Source organism: Labrus mixtus, chromosome 6 (assembly GCF_963584025.1).
Source record: "Labrus mixtus chromosome 6, fLabMix1.1, whole genome shotgun sequence".
Taxonomy (NCBI): Eukaryota; Metazoa; Chordata; class Actinopteri; order Labriformes; family Labridae; genus Labrus; species Labrus mixtus.
The window spans coordinates 14,742,724-14,760,169 of record NC_083617.1 but is presented as its reverse complement, the minus strand read 5'-3'; the positions used below and the strand labels follow the sequence as shown (position 1 = coordinate 14,760,169).

General features: G+C 38.0%; 1 long non-coding RNA gene across 2 annotated transcripts in view; it reads right to left on the bottom strand.

Annotated features, from left to right (window-relative positions):
* The window catches only part of LOC132975557 (uncharacterized), a 64,187-nt gene that overhangs the window by 34,679 nt on the left and 12,062 nt on the right, over positions 1-17,446 (bottom strand). For both annotated transcript variants that reach the window (XR_009673285.1, XR_009673284.1), the window contains exon 3: positions 8,977-9,024. This is a non-coding gene — a long non-coding RNA (uncharacterized LOC132975557). The remainder of the gene's footprint in view (positions 1-8,976; positions 9,025-17,446) is intronic.

Genomic DNA, 17,446 nt, shown 5'->3' with positions numbered 1-17,446 from the left:
TGAGTTTTGCTTTCAATAAACAGATTTGTCTAAAGAGGTTTGTGAACCATGATATTAACCCTTACACTGTAAATACATACAGATTGAGGACATTTAATATATTTTATTGGTATAGCTGTTGAATTTATGTTTTCCAAAAATGATAAAAGTTTGTATTCTTTTGTCCTCCTCATTTTTTTTTTCTAACTCTTACATATCTGTGTTTTCTGTTTCACAGTTAAGTAACTACTAGTTTGTCTGATGTCTGATAAATTCAGATTCTATTCAACCTTTAGCATTTCTAAGATTTGATTTTTTTAAAGGCTGACTTAAAGTGAGAGACAGCAGCGGGCTGAATATTATCTTCTTCGTGACCGCAGGTGACTCAGAGACACAAACACACTCACACAAGAAGAAAGATGTGAAACTTTAAATATTTAAAGTTCAAAGAAATTGAAATTCAAAGGCTGATGTTGTTTTCACAGTCAGCTACGTGCTTGAGGACTTAATGCCACATTTCTCTTGAATTCAGAGGTATGACTCAGATGTTGAATTAAAAGCATTTAGCCGCCCTGAAGAAGGATCTAAATGTGGCTGTAAATTATCACACAAGTTCTCAAAATCACACCAATCATTCATCTTTTGAATGTGAGTCCTTTTAGACACTTGTATATTTATTGTATTGACGAATTTAACACCTTATGTAATCTTTAAAAAAGCAACAACCAGTAATCTAACATATTTGAGAAAAAATGAGTATTTTATTCTATATTAATTTATGTCACTAAAATACCATCTAGAAGCCTTTACCCTTTTAAAATGAGGCTATGAATTAAATGATATTCCTGCTTGTGCAACGTGCCATCATTTCGTGTGTTAGAGAAAAAAGTGATAAAGGAAAAACAACGCCAAATTTGAAAGGGTAGGTCTTCTTATCACACAGGAAGCTTCAGTGACATTTGCATTATCAGCTTCTTGTTGTTGTTTATGTTTACAGTGAACGCGTTTACCGTCAATAAACACGAACAAATCATGTAATGTCCTGAAAAGGAAGTTGTCACAACTTGTTATCTTCTATTGTGTCTGTCGTTCTTGTAGGCTAATGAAAATTCTCTAGGCCTATGTGTAGGCTTGTTAATAATAATAATTTTAAGTAGCCTAGATATGTAGACCCCAGCGACCCCGACTCTGAATCGGAGGCGGCATAGATCGATGTAAGACGGACGGACGGATGCGGACAGCATTAATCCTAAACCTTAAATCGCCGGAGTTCCGGAGACGTTTTGTTGTATTTTAATAAGATGCCTATTACAAACTCCAGTCGACGATTATCTACATAGTAGCTTACATGCTGAATAATACGGTCCCGTATAGGCCTATAATAGAAAGTTAAATGATTGCTCAGTGATAAGAGGGCTAAAAATCCTTCACGATGAAGAGGAGCACGGCTATGAAGAAAACATAGGTCTACTGTGAACAGGCAAAAAGTAAAGGCTATAATAAAGGTTCTCGTTACTTTGAATTTATCAATTTTACCTTTCTTTATATATATATATATATATATATATATATATATATATATATATATATTAGCTCCAGCGACATTTGGTGTGTTAATGCAGCAGCAGCTCGGCTGATATGTTCTGCAGGTCGTCTGATTTTACCAAAATGTGATCTGATGTGAATAGTCTATCAAATGCATAAATAGGCTATAGAAATCTAAAAAATAGCAGTCATAGTATCATAATGTGTTGATATAACACACTTACACACACCAAATGGTGTGTCATGAATTCTTGAGTCGCGTCCTGACATTTTGAGTCTTAATTCATATAAAAAATGAAGTTATGTGTCCTTTTTTTTAAATTAAGATTTTAGTGAAACCCCCTGAAGTGATGACTTGTTTACGCGAATCGGACGGCCTAATTATTCTTGATTTTTTTTTTTTACAGCCTAAATGTTGGTAGCAAGTTAGAAAATAACCTAACCTCTAAAAAGTATTACTCTCTCTAAAGTAGCCTACAAAGAAAGACGGTCAATACGTAGCCTGTTGGTTTGCTATTATTGTAGAAGAAAAGAAAGGTAGGACATGTATCCAACATGTAGCCTAGGTCAAAAATGAATTAATCCTTGTGAGATATTTTAGATATTTTAGAGACGAGTTTTTTTTCTTCCGCTTTATATAAAAATCCCGACGACCTTCTTGTAGCCTAATCCTGTTTAAGGGACAAAAGAAAATGTTACCGTAGGCCTAGGATATATTCCTATTCTCAATACACTCAGGAGAAAGTGATGTCTGTGGCGAATGATTTCAAGGGCCAACTAAGGTGTTTAATCCAGCTAAAAAAAGTAGGCTGTATTATGTGTATTATAGCCCTTGCCTAATTTGTAGAATTGGCCTAAAGGTCTGCTCAGATAAATAAATGAACATACATTGGAATTATACGCTTTGTAGAAGTAGATCTAATCAATTTAGAGATAACTGATAAATGAGATAAATGCTATTGAGCAGTGTAAAATTAATTTCAAATTAGTAGTACACTGTAGAGCCGAAACAAAGCCGAAATAAAAGGCCTATAATTGGTGTATTTTGGTGGGGGTTTTCGAAGCGAAGCGTTTTTTGCCCGACACCCGCTCTGTAAGCCTCAAGACATTGGGTAACAGATAAAGCCTAATACAGGCTATCTCATGTAACATGATAAATTATGTTAAACCGTCGCTGGTTTCAGTTCTGGTTCGCATTACATCGAAATTTCAACAAAAACGTTTACAGGTGAAGCAAATGATTGATCAGAGAAAAACGCCACTTGAATCAACAGGCTTCTAAATATGGAGCGGAGTCGCCCTCTAGTGGACGACAAAAGGAACTACATCAACAAGTATTTCCTCAGTATCATGGCGTCACTTCACTGCCAGTCACTCAGTCCGGTTTCAGTTTCTTTACCACCTACTGGTGAGATGTTCACCCACAGTCAGGTTAAACTCTGTGAGACAATGGATGAAGAGGAAACACAGTCCAACACTGCCAGGAAACAATCAGGATATGATAACAACCTGCTTATACTGTCACTTATGGGGGCGGCAGTAGCTCAGTCTGTAGGGACTTGGGTTGGGAACCAGAGGGTCGCTGGCTCAAGTCCCGGTGCAGACCAAGCATTGAAGTTGGTCTGATAGCTGGAGAGGCGCCTGAGCACCGCCGAGGCGCCCCCGAGCAAGGCTCCAAATCCCCTCCCCACCACCAGCCCAGGAGCGCCCACCGTGGTCAGCCCCGCCACCCCGACATCCCTCCCCCAGTGCATGTCCATAGGATCCTGCTTGTGTGCATGTGTGTGTTGCATGACTACAGAGTGTAAAAACTGAAATTTCAGTCAATAAAAGTAAAATCTTAAATCTTATGATCATTTATAGTTTCCCTCCCAGCACGCACTGGGTCAGTCATCTTGTATACCTCAATAGAAACACTCCGTTACAAGTGCATTTCAAATTTGACTTAAGTGAAAGTGTATACGACAAAATAATTCCTTCAATGTACAGCCTACAGTTGATATGATAGCCTTTTTGTTAAGGGGGGGGGGGGGGGGGGCACCCATTGATACATGTTGGGCTTGACAGCAAATACAAGTTCTTTCATTAAGGGGTCACATCTTAAACCTGCAGGTTGATTTTCAGTGTGAGAAAATTAAAAAAAAAGAAGCTAGCCGCATGATACACCTTGAAACATATGTCATCATACCATATCATATGTCAACATATCATATGTCATGATTACAAGATATTAAAATATATTTTTTTAAATAGAACCCAAATTCCAACATAACATTTAAGGATTGATTGAGAGTAGGAATGTTTTGTTCTACTGTATCCTCACAACTCAAAGATATTCAGTTGACAATCCTATGTGACTAATCCTCACATTTTAGAAGTTGCAGCAACCTCACAATATTTGGAATTCTTTCTCTGAAATTGATTACGGATGATCAATTTTCAAAATATTTTCAATAAATGATGTCTCAAAAAGACTTATTGATGAATGACCAGAGCTTTATGCAGTGTGAAATCATCAAGTTTCTCTGAATGAATGAATGAATGCAAAGATAACACAGCAGTCGTCTTTAGTTCATAACAACATACAAAGGAGAATAAAATAAACAGTAAATGTGACACAAGGCCACTAGAGGCTGACAGTCGTCTAAATGAGAGTTGCTTGTTAAGCGTTCCGTGTTTAAAGTTCAAGTACAGCTATAACTCAGAAGCATATTTATAATTCCACACAAAGCACATGAAGGTTTGCTGCAAGTCCAAAACTAAGCAATCTCCGTATTTCTAAGCAGAATGAAAGCCATTTTTCTATAGACGTTATGACCATAAAACGTTTTAGAAAACACATAATGTAGAATATACGGTTCTGAAACATCTTTGTCTCAGTCACTCTCTTTTTTTTTTTACAACCCCCCGAGTAATAAGCAGAGTGATGTTTGTGGTGTTCTCAGTCATTTACTGTATCTCAGAGCGTTCGTTTGTGATGAGTAAAGCTGCAACAGATCCCTCACACCCATGCACACACCCACACAACTTCACTGACCTACTACTGTTTTCAATTTGATTCAAAGTTCAGCTGTGACATTTATTGATCTTAAACCTTAGTTAGCACACACACACACACACACAATCCACCTGTTGGTTGAGAAACTTCCCACCACTGACTCATTGATTTCTTCAGTGAGTAGGCATTTGGACGACAATGTCATGGTTTCACACAGAAAAACCAAAACCAGTTTGATTCAAACCAGTACTAACCTGACGCATATAGACATACATGCATGCACTGAGAAGTCATTCTGTTATGTTGCTCATCTCTCTCTTGTTGTTTTCTTCTTCATATTGCAGCTTGTTTTTTTGTCTGCTACTACTGCACACAGGGTAAACGTTTGGTTCACTTTGCTCTTTGTAAAGGGATTCACTTCAAAGATCTATTTGAATCATTTCAACTCTAGCTTTGGGTCTTTTCAGCGACAATTGCTTTCTTAACATGGGTAGTTTTATACTTTCTTAAGTAGAAACTACTGCATGGATAAAACATTAGCAGTGTGTCATAATATGTTTTCTTCCATAGTTACAGTTTTTGATATTTTGAGTTCATTAATGTGCTTACACTGATCCTTTAGGGCCATTTACATCGAGTGTAAATACAGTGAGCGTGGAATGCTTCATCCTTCTGAGCCTTTTTGTTTGCCATCTTGGCTCGGTAGCAGAAGAAGAAGATGGCCATATAGTTGTTTTTTTGTTTTTTTTTAAATAAACCTGAGTTAAAGTCCAGTGAGCAATCAACCTGATTGTTACTTTACCAGTGACTACCGGCAAATGTCGGCGATAATGCACAGCTTAGTAAGAAGAAAAAGAAAAATAAGAAAGTGTCAACAGGTTGCCATTGTGTCCTCTACTAACTGCAGAACAGTCAAGTTGGATTTTAAATTAAACTCTCCTGCTGAACTGATACTGAACTGATACTAAATGAAGTCAGTGTAGAGAGAGAGTGGTTAACTAAAGTACCCAAGGTTTATAGATGAACTATACGTCTTTATAATTTAATTTGGGTAATATATATTAAAAAAAAGTTTAAAACAACCACTAAATGGGCCTTTATGTCAATCTTTCCATGTGTTTTGGATTTAAGGGGAAAAACTGACATTTTAAATCATTTATCATACATTTCAGGTTTAGTTTTGGCATTTCTTAATGTCTCGTACCGTTTAAATGTTACCTTGAGACCAACTTATCAGTCTGTAATCAATCGTATATGCAAAGATTATCATTAGAATGTGACGTCTCAGTTTAGATTTACCCGAGGCTGTCGCATTCAGAATAGCTACATCAGATAGCGTTTTTTTTTTTTTCAGATGTAAGGGGGTTGGAGTGTGTTTGGTGCTTCTCTACCCAGCAACAGAGAGCTGAGTCATCTCTGTCATAGCCCTCCCCCACATGCCCACGCTGCACTGCTCTCGGTCTCTCAGTAGTGGAGATGCATGGACATGATACCAAAACTAACTGCATCACTTCATCCAGACCCACGGAAGACAAAAACACACTTTTACCGTAAATAAGGGAGCCTTGACGGAACAGGGCGGACATACATGTGTGTGTGTGTGTGAGTGTAGGAAGCCTCTTCTGACAAAATACCGAAACTGACACCACTTACATAACATTATGAAGAGTGTTTGAGATGACAGGAGAAAGAAAGAGAGAAAGAAATAATAAAAAGTACATTCATTACAGAAAAAGATCTCCTTCTTTGTTTTCTTCCTCTTAAAACCAAGCATCAAAGTCGGGTTTGATGTTCCTTATCAACTCTGACATGTATGAAGATCAAGGTTAGCATTCCTGCTGTACTTGACGGTGCAGTCATTAGACAAACTCACGAGCCAGCAGGCCATAACTGCCACTGAGACATCTAACACATGTTTATCCTTCATTTGAATTTTCTGTTGTTACATTATCGGATTAAAAATAGATTTGGGATTTTTTTAAAGAATGACGTTTAAATGTGAGATCAAGATATGTTGTCGACAAGAATGATATTCTCACTGTGCACCAAGAAGCCTAAGCTATACTTTTTACATCTACAAAAACATGAAGACCTTAGTGACATCAAGTTGAATGTCCCTGAGTTTCTGGACATAGGTCGATCAGATGCTGCAAGTTAGATGTAAAATGTTTCTTATGCCTATGAATGAAAATCTGTGAAGAATGCCTATGAACAGATCTGCACTGTGGATTTGCTACAGTCACGAGTTACATACAGCTAAGTAAGCTACCGTATATAAGCCAGATAGTGGCTGGATGCTAATGTTAGCTTTTGTCAGGTAAAGCTTATGGCTTATCAAATATGTAGTTTATAGGCTACCTGAAATAAAGCCTAGTTGGTGATCAATCTCGACACATTGAAATTATAATGAGTTGTCAGATAACCTAAATGTATAGTAGTTCTTATCTTTAAGCTAGCAGTATAACATAATCAGAATCAGCATCCAAATCAGCTTTATTGGCCAGGTACAGTATGCTCGCACACACAAGGAATTCGACTTCAACTGAACTCTGTACAAATAATATCGGCATTTGAGCTTACCACCCCGAGCATTACACCAAAAGAAATGGCAACTGTTGGATGATGGTCTACTCTAGGCCATCTTCACAGTGCATATCCTCTCCCTGGTCTAAGGAGAATACGTCAGCAATGCTAAAACTCATTGAGAGTAATATCTGATCTCATGTTGCATTTTTTTACTTGATTGTGAGATTTTGTAGACACACCCAGAGAGGGAAAATGTACAATAAGGGTACGTTTAATCTACCTCATACACAGTATGTACAGAGACCAGAGCAAAAAGTTACAGGGACTTAATTAGAAGAGCTGGCTTCCTGGTGAGTTCTGAGAACTGTAGAGGATGAACTGAACGCAAACACACTAAGGGCTAAACACCACAAAACACATTCACGCATTGTGAAAGTAGTGTAAAGCTGAGTGCTACAAATCCAGTGCTTTATACTATATTATTTAGCATTGAGCTAAAACGCAGACAACATAAATTAACTGCATACAGAAAAATTAGCTAAGTAGTGTCAGGCGCTATTTTTAATTATTTTTGCAAATGAGCTCACAATATGGTTCTCTACACACATCCTCTCTTTATAGCACATTGGGAGTACTGACTCAGTGAATTATTTCAGAACCAACCAGCGTGTGTTGCTAGCTAGTTTTCAACTAACGTCTCAGCTGTTTTGCCCAAATAAGCTAAGACTGCATTTACAGTAGAGTCTGCTTAGATCTCTGTCTGTACAAACAGAAACATCATTATAAAAGCAATAATGGCATCCAGCTGGCTTATTAGTCTGTAGGCCAATGATGCATGTTTTGGTGCTAAATGCTGGGCTAGTCCAAAACCCCCTTCCATCACACACAAAACAGCAATCTCTTTGATCTGTAAAAATAGCAGCAGTTACATCCGACTAACCATTTCTGGTTATGCGTCTCATGAACAGCTTTTATTGAATGATTGGTGGAACCAACATGGAAGAAAGTAACCGACCATTTTTCTTACATCATTGGAAGTGATGGTTTCATGGCAGTAGCTAGTTGAGAGTAAGACAGAAAGACAAAAAGATCAGACAAGATCAGATAATGACTTTCCAATCAGACATACATCTACATATAACATACTGCTCAGAGATCTTCCATAAAGTGCGTCAATATAGATTGTGAAACAATCACTAACGTCACTGAAACACTCACTCTTTCTCACTGATTTGAGATGAAGGTGCTTCTGAGCTCTTTACTCTGTTGTTTCATCTTAAAGCTGCTGTAATATCAGGAAATATAAGGCCGCCACTTTCACTTTAGCCCTTCACAGGTGCGGTCAGTGCGTCACACCATGATTACATGACTAAGTTTGGAGAAGCGGCTACTTGCCAAGTGCCAAATTTAGCCGATATCTTAGCAGAGGCTGCCAACAAACTGAAAAACCATTGCTGCAGAGCAAAAAAAAAAAAAACACTTTTACATGCACTGTGCTATTTATTGATGTCGGACATTTCCTTATTATGATTTATTTCCAAAAAAGGGGATTTTTCAGCTGCTTTACAAAAACTTAGAAGAGATATAAAAAGTACTCAGAGAAACATTAAATAGCCATTCAGCACCTCAAAAAGTGAAATCCAGCAAAGTTCGGAAACGATCGCAATACTTTCCATCTAGGTCTTGAACGCTTCATGCTCTATAGTCGTGTTTTATCTTAAGTCTGACAAATGAACCACTTAAAATTATGGTTTGTTAAAACTCTATCATAAGGAGAAATGCTGATCTAGAACGACAGAGATTTTCCTTAACCAGCCCACGCATTCAAATTCAAAAGAAGAATGCCCCAGACTTGCATTCATTCTTAGCCTGATAAAAAAAACCAGCAAATATGTAGAAAAATAGATGTCCAGCTTGTCTTTACTCACCAGTTTGTGTCCTCATCTTCCTCTTCATCAGAAAGTCTTGACTGAAAACTAAGACAGGCACAAAAGGAGAGGAAAAAGAAGAGAGAAGGAATGTTTTAATCACTCTGAAGGAAGACAGTTATCTTCCCACACACATTGCTGAGTCTGCTGCTCACACAGAACACACACACAAACGTATAAACCTCCAGAGGTCAAGGATAAAACAGGACAAGGGTAAAAGAAATGGGAAAAGAGATTTAGAGAAAGGCAGAAGGACATCAAATGAAAGGACCAGAAAAGGAAAGAGGAATGTCGAAAATGTAGAAAGAAAAGCAGATGACAGAATGAGAGGCGAGAGCAAAGAGAGAATGAAAGGCATGGCTTGGCTGAGTCATCGGTAACCACCACTTCCTCCAAAAGCTCGAGACTAATGAGTGGCCAACTTTGTGAAGGCATGCACAAACACACTCAGAGAGAGACCTACACATTTACACGTAAAGAAAAAAATCACAAAAAATCTCATACTTAAACTGAAATCTTTTTTTTTTCATTTTCGCTCCAGCTTTAAACTGCTCACAATATTACTGTATTCCTGTGTGTTTTAATGGGTGTGTTTGTTTAAGAGAAAGTCTGAGAAATTGACCCATGAACTGACCTCACTGTGTGTGTCATGAGAAACAGCCCGGCCTCCTGCTAATTTAGTTGCATTTCTATTTTCCCAGAAGCACAGTTTTTGCTTCTTTTTTTTTCTATCCAGAAAAGGGTAACTGATCACTCTGCTACACCCAGACTTCATGTGAGTGGAGTTGCTATGTACAGTGCCTTGCTTAAAAGAATAGTTGACCATTTTGGAACCATCTTTTCTTTTTTTCAGACTGAAACTAACAGCTTGCCGTGCATATGTATGTTAAAGTGAGCCTATGTAACTTTTGAAAGCGTCAATAACGCCATTTTATTTCACTTCTTTGTGACCCTGTTTAGGTTGTGCACAAATCCTTTAAGTTTAAGGTTTAAGTCATTTATTTGAATTCACATGGCCTTGACTGGCAATGGTTTCATTTTATGTCTTTGTCTTTTTTTTGTGCAAATCAGCGCACTTGACCTGACCTGCAGTTTCAGTGACATTTAAGTTACAAATATCTGGCATAAAGTTATACATATGACACAGCAGCTGTAGTGTGACACCTTAAAAACAAACCTATTGTGTCATCTTGAAAATCCTACATGATATTCATGCCTATTGTACAGTCAGATGTTAACCTAAAGAAACTCACTTTGATACAGTTTGAAGTGTTTGTGTGTTGGTCCACCTAAAATCACCTCTCATAGCATACAAAATGGAACCACAGATTTCACTGTTACTCTGTGATATGTAGTCACGTTGGACATCATCCTTTCTCTCGGGTGATTGTGCTAAAAATGAGTTCCTGCCTCTCCAGCTCTGTCTCTCTTCCGGAGGAAGTCATGGGAATTTGGTAAATACACACATCCTCCTCTGCAGTTCCCACACTTTCCAGAACTCACACACACACACACACACACACACACACACACACACACACGCATAAACACAAGTCTAATTACACACCATGGACGAAGAGCAAAGTACAGACGTGGACATGATCTTTCATATTCTGTGTAGTCAGTCATACTGGCAGTGATAAGGCCCCACACAGCGATCATTGTACTGCATGCTGATGAACAGGATATAATAGTTCTGCAATATCAATGAAGAGTCCTTTCATCCTTAAGCTATAGTATTTTTTAAAAGTAACTTTACTGTAAATAATGGCAAAAAAAGTTGATAAATAAATTCTAATGTAAAGTCCTTTAAAATGGAGGAACATGACTCGCTCTAATCAGATGACACAAACTGAAAACAGCTATTGAGTAAACAAGCACAAGTTACTCTTTAAAGTCCCCATGAAACGGACCTTTGAGAGTATCTAATTGCTGTGTCATGACGAATTTCCATCAGGATAGAACCAATCACAAGATAGAAGACCTAACGTTGGGATGAATTTGATTGGAAAAGTTTTACAGGAAGAGAAAACATGGTTATTTTGGTGTAAAATATACCCTCCTCAGATGTTTCTTTATTTAAATATATTTGGCAGATAATGACGGATAATTAACATTTAACATGTAAATGCTGGATTAAAACTGGGAAAATGTACAGTAGCCTATATTTAATTACATGGGGACTTTAGGCATCTGCACAGTGCTGCTTTAAGCTAACTGCTAATCTCAGTGTGCTAACGGTCATAATGACAATGCTGCAATGATATTGACTTTATATGGTATGACAGCATGCTGACATTTGCTAGTTAGCTTTATAAATAAGACAATCTGTAAGTACAAAGACAATGAGAAAGTAAAAGAAGTGCTGGCTCAGCAAAGAGGTCTTTGTGGGAGGATTGGGGGAGATTGAGTCAAACATGAGTCAAATGGATTACACATAACACATTTTCTTCAAATGAATTGCACTCTGCTCCATCTATGTGTCTGGGAATCCAACCTTAGAAACGTTCAGTTTGTGTTATATGCCTTTATCTTATTATTGATAGTTCTTTTGAGATATAGGCCTACTGCTTGTACTCACTTAAAATTAGATCGCCCTTAAAGTTAAAACAAATGCCAAACCAAATAAGAAGACATATCTGTCTTACATCAACATATTCCTGCGATGGTATTTAAAACAGACAAAATATAACTTTTCTTTAAATAGGAAGCTAGAGCCTTTCAAAGCTCTGAGAGGAATTTTCCTCCTCATATCCCATATAATTACTTTTCCTACATGGCTGGAGAAAAGTCTGTCGGCTTCTGTGTCTTCAGAGACGGCCCGTCACAGTGTTATTTTATTTCTGGATGTACACAACATTTGATCTGACAAAGGACAGTGTGGTTAGGTAAGTTTAAAACCAGTGCCTCGCAATGTGAATATGTTCCTTTGAAACAGCAACTTTCAATTGTTTGGTTGTATTTCAGTCACAAACAACAAAAAAACAAATACTTTGGTATATTGTTTTACTTTATATGTTTTAGCAGGAGGCTAATATAGTTGGCTTGTGTAGTTTGTAAGTCCACAAGAGGTGAAAGCTAAACTTCAGAGGGTATATGTTCATTAGAGGGAATGTCAGCAGTGAGTTCAAACAGTTTGTGTTATTTGATCATCTATGTCACTTAATTACATATAAAATAAAGTTTTCAAAGTTCCATCTTAATTCAAAGTGTGAATTTGGTACATTGATTATTTATTTCAAGATTATTTTGATGTCTTATGTAAAATATTTTGTAGCTATAGCCTCAAAACTTGTATTATATTATTGTTCTTATTAGCCAGAGTAACATCAACCTTCAATAGTTCCTGTATGTGCTGATCTTGCAGACTTAGTTCTATGTTAAGCTTTTATTAAGCACAGAGGAACAGCTTCCTTGGTTATATGAAAAGAGAAATAGGCCTATATCTAATTATACATATTATGATTTAAAAAAAAAGGTCTAACGTTGCCTGGACATCACCATGGATGTGTTGAGTCACCAGACATGTCTCATCACTTTGTGGGGGGTCCTACTGACTCAGCAGGTGATGGGGCCCAGACACTGACCTCCGTTCAGGCTGTTTGCCATTGGAAAACAAAACAGTTGGTCTTATCAGAGAGGTTTTCCACACAGGGTATTAGTTACTGTTACTGTCATGCTGTGAGTCAGGAAACAGCCAAGACATGATCTGAAATAGTTTCCAAAAATTATTATTGTAGAGTTTTTGGTGTGACAGAAAAACCCAACCGATAAAAGCTTTATTAATACAGAGCTAAACTGTCAGTAATGGTAAAATTCATTCCATCTTTAGGGCTTTAGCATAACACACGAAGTCCTTATAAGATATTATACTTTGAGATCAAACAAAACATCAACCTTTTTTGTGTTTTCAGTGTGATTTCAGTATATATTCTCCATATGAGTTCAAATGCAACACTTACAAAACTGATGATTAATAAAATACAAGTGGAAAGTATTAGATTAGCACCCTGCACATCTTGAACAGCCAGACCCCTATTGTTATTATGTTCCTTTATTTAACTACAACATGGTAATCAAAAAAACATTTTATTTCAACTAAGCCTAACTCCCAGTCTTCTTGAGTCTTTTCCATTGCCTCAAAGCCACACTACCTCCTCTGTCCTCTGAACTTTTAAGTTTACTGGCTATGAGCGGATGCTGTGTGACAACGTGGAACAAATTGGTGTTTTATACCATGGAAACTCTGTTGGCAGGAGGACTTGGATATTTCACAATTAAAGAACCAGCCCCCACAAACAACCATTTAGTGAGTCCCTCTTTCTGTATGTGTGACAGTATATTTATTAATCATGCACATGAGGGGGGGGTGAACAATGGAGGACACAACTGAAACATCCATCCTCACAGAGTAGTAATCCTGCAGATTAATGTTAAGATATGGTGAGGGTAAAAACTGTCATTTTCCAACACAAACTCAAGTTAGACTCGACCTTCCTCCTCACTGATCACCACACTGTTAAGACCAGGACATACTCTTAATAAGTTAGTTTGCATGTCAGGTTGTCAAACCAAGTTTGTAGAGAAAGGTGTTTCTAGGCAGGGTAGAAATACCTGGGGGAAATCTGTCTTTAATGCACAATTTTCGATTTATGGAAAATACGAAAAGCGACAGAAAAGGTTGATTCCTTCACCGATTTATTACTGGTTGTTGTCTGCCTTTTCTGTCTCCCTTCATGTTCTCCTTGTCTGTCAGTCTATCCTTCTTTATTCCTCACTCTCTTTATGTTTCTCTTTCTCTCCCTTCCATGTCCCATCGGTTTGCGATGGATGGCTGCTCACCAAGGACTCTGGTTCTACTTAAGGCCTCTGTCTGTTAAAAGGACATTTTTGCTAAACACTGTTGCCATGACCTTACTCATGGTGGTTTATTATCGAGTCTTTCTAAATAATCAAACAAAAAATACAGTCTAGACCTGCTTTATATTGAGGTGTCATGAAATTATGTATGCCCAAGTTTGGAGCTTGACTAATAAGAATTGATAAATTGAGTGGGTCCCAAAGGTCCCATATTATGATTTTTCTGGTTTTATATGCCCTTTAGTGTGTTTTCCAAGTGTCCTGTGCATGTTTAGGCTTCTCCTACGTCCTCCTGTTAGCTGTAGCATTAGCCACATGTAACGCTCGGTTCTAGCCCCCCTCGATAAAAATGTGTCAGTCCGACATCATTGTCAGTGTGAGATCACTGATCTAAGCCCGTTGGCTCGATGTGGCAAGCCCTGCAGCTCATGTTGAAATTTCCGAGAAGCGTGCTGAGCAACTGACCAATAACGACGGAGCGGATCGGCAGACCAATCAGAGCAGACTTGGCCCACATGGGGTCTAACAGTGTGGGCTCAACAGAGTGTAGCTGATGGACTCAGAGCGTAGAGGGAGCAAGGAGGAGCAGTACATGAAAACAGACACTTTTTTCGGACTTTAGCTATTGTGAACGTACAAAAGTAGGTACATAGATTAAATATACGAACCCCAAAAAGGACATAATATGGGCTCTTTAAGTTGGTAAAATTGTTGGACTGTCAGTTTTGGAAAGCAACAATAAGGGTTGGATGTTGCCCTCTAAGTCTAAAAATGTTGGGCATGGTGTTTGGGAGCTTTCAGGGTCTTACATGTCTCAGATGAAGCATACTAACAATTTACTAACTTAATTGCATAAAAAATGGGAACTTACTTCCTGTACTGGCACAAGTTGCCACTGGATGTCAGTGTGGCGTGTGGGAATGTGGTCATAGTTGTGAAGACACTAGGCTGTGTCATCATATAAATTGCAAACGTTGTTTTTGGTATACCCACAGTTCATGTAGCAGCTACTGCGACAAAAGCGTGTCATATGAAGTGTAATGGGCAGGATGTAGCTTAAGTAGAAATCTAAAGTGATAGTCGTAAGGGAGTTCAGCAAAACGAGCCAAAAAGAGGAAAATGGAAAAGCTGAGCAGTTGATTTTGAACTATTGGTGGAAACTCTCCGAAAAAGACAACATTAAAAGTTGAAAATTCTATCGTAATGGTAGCACCAAATATTGATAAAGACATAAACGAAACCAAACAGCTACAACATTAAAAATGACCATCAAGACGGTCTCAACAAAAATGTATTCTTTGCTCAGGTGCAAAGTACATTCTAGATTTTATTGTTTTGTCGTCATGTCCCCCGATCCCATTCACATTCCCCGCTGTCTCCCCTCCAATCATTTCTTTCAATTTCTTCTCCATCCAGACCGGGAGAGTCGGAGATGTGTCAGAGGGCTGCAGAGGATCTGACTCACCTCCCTTCTGAATCTAAACATTATTAGTCTCCAGGTTGGACACTGAGACTCTATTGTGTTTCTGATTAGCCCACCAAGACAAATTGGACAGACGGGGGGGGGGGGGGGGAGGAGATGTGTGAGGTTCCTTTTCCCACTGAAGAAGTTGGTTTGGGAGCCTCTGTGGGTTTGCTAATGTCTACATAAAATTACTTTGTGTTGGAGGTTTTGTGTGTTTTCCAAGATATTTGTGTGTGGTCCTGTGGGCAGAGTGTGTGACGAAAAGATAGAATGTGTGTGTGTGCGTGTACTATGATTAATGCCTGAGTGAGACCACCATGATTGTCTTTGTCTCCACTGAAGGCCCACTAGTGACTCATTGAATAGTATATTTTAAGAAAAGCTTAAATCTGATATACTGGATTTATAACATGCACACCAATATTTCAAAATTCACCGACACCCAGTTAATAGTCCTTTCCTAAAGTGTCATTACTTTATTGTTGCAAGTTCTTTGTGACGTTGATTCGCAGATCTTAAGATAGTGATGAACTTTTATTGTTTAAGCAAAAAATAATGTTCAATGGCAGCATTGAAATTTGTTACAATAATTTATCTTATAATACAGTTAATAAAAGGTCTTAACACTTAACACTTTTTTTCCCCTTGGCAAACTTTTCACAGTCGATGTTACTGAGAAATGCTGTTTCCTGATTTGAGCTGACTTCGTCTTCTGCTTTTGTGCTTGTTCGATGTCTGTGTTTTACTCTCTGTGGTGTTTTTATTTTCATTTTAATGTAACTTGTCTTTGTGCTATCTTGTTTATGTCTCTCTTTCAAATGAGATGGCTTCAGATGGGGCTGTTTTTTTTCACTGCTAACCTGATGAGTTGTTGAGATGTTGAGATGATAATTGGAGAGACCTGATCTAATCGGTTTGTAATTCATGAGTCATCTCAAGACTTATTTTGTGATCAAATAATTATCTTAATTAATTAAAAACTGTCCCAAAAAATGATAACTCTGGCTTGGATTAGTCAATTGTTGCTCTTTGAATTATTTCAGATCCTCGTTGCATTTTGAAAAGTTTTATTACATCTCAATGGTGGTACTATTCACCAGTTAAGTTTTTATTGATATTAATGATTACTAGGAAACAAGCCTGCAGACTGGCCTGAGAATGTTTGATGTCATTTATTTCCTTTCTGAACATCATTTTTTAAGTTTCCAGCTCACTCTGACACATTTTCCCCCACAAAACAGAACTCAGTACCTGTCAAACACAGTCAGTCAAAACAAACCAAAACACAAACCCTACACAGACTTTTCTTTCTGCCCTTGTTAAAATCAAAGGAAAATGAATTTAATCATCATTAACTGTATAATGATTATATTTCTAAGTGGAAATTAGTATTCACTTTAATGGACAGAGGTGTTAATGTGTTATTTCTTTAATTAATGAAAATTGGATCGTTGTGGTAATCTATTCCTCGTTAAATGAACAGAAATTGACAACAGGAACTGAGAGGAAATTACAAACGAGGTGAGTAAATATATTTAACAGAAAAGTCCTTTAAGTATATTATCATGAAGAGCATAGGACCCTGAACAGCTGCTCCTCTGCCCAACCACACTGGAACATTTTACTGCAGCTCAATCAATATTGAATGTAGGATAACACACACACACACACACACACACACACACACACACACACACACACACACACACACACACACACACACACACACACACACACACACACACAAAGCTTAATGCATTGCCACAGCTGTCTCTTCTCACTGAGCTGATCTTCTGTGTGAAACTAAACCTGACTGCTTCTCACTGCTCTCCTTCATTGTTGTCTGTAACTCTGCCAATCAATACGGCCAGCTGATACCAGCCAACCAATCAATACCACCCATTACCCCTGAGGGGCAGGGTTTCAAACATTCACTCTGGAAATTACAGAGGTTGAAAGGATCCAATGATGTAGTGTTGGAGGAACACGTCTGTGTCAGCACACAGACATGTATAGGGTGATGTGGGAAACAGCGCCCTCTTCTTGCAACAGCAAGGGCCTACAATAAGGACAACACTGGTGAATAGTTCATCTACTGTATACTTCTAGTCAAGACTTTCAGAATAAAGTAGAGCCTATGAAAGA